This window comes from Notamacropus eugenii, chromosome 5 (genome assembly GCF_028372415.1).
Source record: "Notamacropus eugenii isolate mMacEug1 chromosome 5, mMacEug1.pri_v2, whole genome shotgun sequence".
Taxonomy (NCBI): domain Eukaryota; kingdom Metazoa; phylum Chordata; class Mammalia; order Diprotodontia; family Macropodidae; genus Notamacropus; species Notamacropus eugenii.
This window is the reverse complement of record NC_092876.1, coordinates 273,196,841-273,201,733: the sequence shown is the minus strand read 5'-3', so window position 1 is coordinate 273,201,733 and position 4,893 is coordinate 273,196,841.

The following is a 4,893-nucleotide window of genomic DNA, read 5'->3' as shown; positions in this document are numbered from 1 at the left end:
GAAATATACAATGAAGAGAAATGAAAGTTATTTCCAAGATCAACAGAATTCTATAGACTCCTCAGAAATCATGGGATAGAAGAAAGGCAAATCTTGATGGTTTAAACTAAAAATATTATTGAGCAAAGATATTAAGACTAATATAAAGTAGGAAATACATTCTCAAAGCAAAATAAGAAATAAAATATAGAATATAAAATTGTGAGTATATTACAAAATTCTCTGAAAGAAGTAGAGACAGTAAGAAAAGAAGACATATTTAAAGCAAAAACGTACAGAAGTGAGAGGAAATATGATAGAAGAATTCAAAAGGCAACACTTAAAAGAACACATAAATTATATGCACTAATAAAGCAACATACAAGACAGGATATGCCTGTATAACTTAAGTTTCATAGATCGCTCAGAAGTTTGTTTAAAAACAACAACTCTATAATATGCTTTAGGAAATAATATAAGCAAACCATCCACAGTTTTGAATAAATACAACAAAGCTCTGATTAACTGAAAGCAAAGATGAACACCAGAAAAACTATTCATGCTAGAAATTATAAGCATAAAGTAGGTCAGCATTACAATTTTAATAACAACAACAACAAAAAAAACCCCAAATGCTGCAAGTTGTCAGGAGAAAGGTCTTCCAGGACAATTTCAAGCAATCCAAGGTTACATCACATTACATCCTCTGAGAAACGAGAGGAAAGAATGAAACAAAATCTTTTGAAAAGCAAAAGGGGTCAAGTTGCAATCCAAAACAACATAATCTACAAAACTGAGCCTAATAATCAATAAAAATTGTTGACCTTCAAGAAGAGGCTTTTGACGAATAGCTGCAAAATCAGCTACAGCTAAAACATTAGATATTGTGAGGTTCAGATGAACTAATGAATGGAAAGCACTCTGCAAACCTTGAAGCACGATGAAAATGCCTGTTGTTGTTACCATTATTAGCTTACACTCACCAGGACTCTATTCTGGTGATGACTTCATTCTCTGAGCCTTTTACTGACCTCTTGTTGAGCTCAGGCAATATTTGCAGAACAATATAAGAGATGTACCCAGAGCTTTGAGTGTGGGGTGGGGGATGTATACCTAAGGACTTCTAAATTTAATCTACATCATTAACACTTTCTTACGCTGAGACAATATGTACAACAATAAATCAAGTCGTGATTTATAGTCATTTTCATTTCTTTTTTTTGTACTTAAATTTATTTATTTAAGTTTTCAACATTCATTTCCACAAAATTTTGGGTTAGAAATTTTCTCCCCATTTCTCTCCTCTCCCCACCCCAAAACACCGAGCATTCTAATTGACCCTATCACCAATCGACCCTCCCTTCTTACATCCCTCTCTTCCCTTATCCCCATCTTCTCTTTTGTCCTGTAGGGCAAGATAACTTTCTATACCCCATTACCTGTATTTCTCATTTCCCAGTTGTATGCAAGAGCAATACTCAACAGTTGTTCCAAAGACTTTGAGTTCCAACTTCTCTTCCTCCCTCCCTCCCAACCCATCCGCTTTGGGAAGGCAAGCAATTCAATATAGGCCCTATCTGTGTAGTTTTGCAAATGACTTTCATAATAGTCATGTTGTGTAAGACTAACTGTATTTCCTTCCATCCTATCCTGCCCCTCATTGCTTCTATTCTCTCTTTTGACCTTCCCTCCCCAAAAGTATTGACTTCTAATTGCTCCCTCCTCCCATTGCCCTCCCTTCCATCACCCCCCCACCCCGATTATCCCCTTATCCCCCACTTTCCTGTATTGTAAGATAGGTTTCCATACCCAAATGATTGTTCATTTTATTCCTTCCTTTAGTCAAATGTGATGAGAGTGAACTTCATGTTTTTCTCTCACCTCCCCCCTTTTTCCCTCCACTGAAAAGTCTTTTACTTGCCTCTTTTATGAGAGATAATTTGCCCCATTTCATTTCTCCCTTTCTCCTTCCAATATATTTCTCTCTCACCCCTTAATTTCATTTTTTTAAAATATGATCCCATCCTATTCAATTCACCTTGTGCTCTCTCTCTCTCTCTCTCTCTCTCTCTCTCTCTGTGTGTGTGTGTGTGAGTGTGTTTGTGAGTGTGTGTGTGTGTGTGATCCCACCAACTACCCAGATGCTAAAAAAAATTTCAAGAGTTACAAATATTGTCTTTCCATGTAGGAATGTAAACAGTTCAACTTTAGTAAGTCCCTTATGATTTCTCTTTGCTGTTTACCTTTTCATGCTTCTCTTCATTCTTGTGTTTGAAAGTCAAATTTTCTTTTCAGCTCTGGTCTTTTCATCAAGAATGCTTGAAAGTCCTCTATTTCATTGAAAGACCATTTTTTCCCCTGAAGTATTATACTCAGTTTTGCTGGGTAGGTGATTCTTGGTTTTAGTCCTAGTTCCTTTGACTTCTGGAATATCATATTCCATGCCCTTTGATCCCTTAATGTAGAAGCTGCTAGATCCTGTGTTATCCTGATTGCATTTCCACAATACTTGAATTGTTTCTTTCTAGCTGCTTGCAATATTTTCTCCTTGACCTGGGAACTCTGGAATTTGGCTACAATATTCCTAGGAGTTTCTTTTTTTGGATCTCTTTCAGGAGGTAATTGGTGGATTCTTTCAATATTTATTTTGCTCCCTGGTTCTAGAATCTCAGGGCAGTTTTCCTTGATAATTTCATGAAAGATGATGTCTAGGCTCTTTTTTTGATCATGGCTTTCAGGTAGTCCCATAATTTTTAAATTGTCTCTCCTGGATCTATTTTCCAGGTCAGTTGTTTTTCCAATGAGATATTTCACTTTATCTTCCATTTTTTCATTCTTTAGGTTTTGTTTTGTGATTTCTTGGTTTCTCATAAAGTCATTAGCCTCCATCTGTTCCATTCTAATTTTGAAAGAACTATTTTCTTCAGTAAGCTTTTGAACCTCCTTTTCCATTTGGCTAATTCTGCTTTTGAAAGCATTCTTCTCCTCATTGGCTTTTTGAACCTCTTTTGCCAGTTGAGTTAGCCTATTTTTCAAGGTGTTATTTTCTTCAGCATTTTTTGGGGTCTCCTTTAGCAAAGTGTTGACCCACTTTTCATGCTTTTCTTGCATGTCTCTCATTTCTCTTCCAAATTTTTCCTCCACCTCTCTTACCTGATTTTCAAAATCCTTTTTGAGCTCTTCCATGGCCTGAGCCCATTGAATATTTATTTTGGATGTGCGGGATACAGAAGCTTTGACTTTTATGTCTTTCCCTGATGGTAAGCATTGTTCTTCCTCATCCAAAAGGATGGGAGAAGATATCTGTTCACCAATAAAGGAACCTTCTGTAGTCTTATTCTTTTTGCCTTTTTGGGGCATTTTCTGAACCAGTTACTTGACTTTAGGGTCTTTTTTCAAGAGTAGAGTATACTCTGGGAAGATCTCAGTTCCTCCAAGGTGGCACAATCAAGTGTGTACACTGGTCTGGGAGCAGAAAGAGATTTTCATGCCCAGAATCTTAGCAGAGTTTCCTCTCCACAGCCACCTCGCCTCCAGTTCCATCAAGCCAGCACTGGGGGGCTGAGATTCATTTAAGCTGTGGGAGCAGGGCAACCATTCAGCATGAGATAAAGATCAGCTCCCTGAGGGCCTCTACACAGGGCTGAGGTAATAATCAGCTCTTCCATGTCCCCAGGTTTTTATGATACAACAATGGATGCATGCTGGCTGCTGTGGGAACTGCTGCTGCCTGCCCAATGTGGCCTCTGTGGCCACTGCCTAAGGCAGGAGCTATGGGAAGGCTCTTCTCCCTTCTCGGCCAGCTGAAAAAACCCCATCACTGACCTTTGGCATCCATGGGTTGAGGGATCTCCAAACTGCTGATACTGGGATTGGATACTCTGCCCCTGAGGTTTCCTCATCCCAGAGCCATGCAGTACCGCCTGGCCAAGGCTGGGCTGGGCTCTGCTGTGCATCGCGTGCAGTGCAATAGACATTTCCTGTGGGCCTTTCAGGAAATCCAGGGCTGGAAATCTCCTCCACTCTGTTGTTCTCCACTTCTGCTGCTCCAGAATTTGTGGAGAGTCCCTCTCTATAAGTATTTTGTGGACTCTGTGGGGAGAGCCTGCATATGTGTGTCTTTTGACTCCGCCATCTTGGCTCTGCCCCCATCATTTTCACTTCTAAGGTGTAAATGTTCATACTGAAAATTAAACAGTTAGCTCATGAGCCAGTTAGAGCTGGCTAACTCCAGCACACTAGCTGAGTACAACACATAAGCAGAATATTTACTTTGTAGATATACCAAATAACAGAATTTCAGGGAAGTTAAGTAAGTACAATTATCAAGAAGTGAAATAAAGTCGTGAAATAAATTCTCTCGTGTTTATTGGTGAATGTTTTTAAAGGAGCTTGAACTGAGGGGTAAAAGAAGGAACAAAGAAAGGTCATCAAGGGGTTAAAAACCATGTCAAAAGACTGAAGGAAAATTTAAAAAATCAGAAGAAGGGAAAGAGGAAAAACTGAATTCATAGTTCATGGACAAAATTTTGTGGCTCCATATAAGTGAATCAATATCCATTGTGGTAGAGATAATAGGGATAATTTAGACAAATAGTAAAAGGATAAGAGAAACAGAGAAGAAATAGAAATTTGTCCCATCCAAGTCCACAGGTGGTTTACACTGTATACTATACACTTGTACAAATGTAAAAGTGATGAGGTTTGATGTAAGAAGGGTATCTCATCTTCCAGCCTCAATTAATGTAATTAACAAGATGATTTTTGTCCTAATACTTTTATCAGGCAAGAATGCCTTTTAAATTGAATTGTACAATCAATAAATTATGTAAATTAAGTGTGACTTATTCCTAGATACCTCTATTGAAGCAACCTGTCAACCAAACATATGATTCAGTTTCAGAAGTAACATGC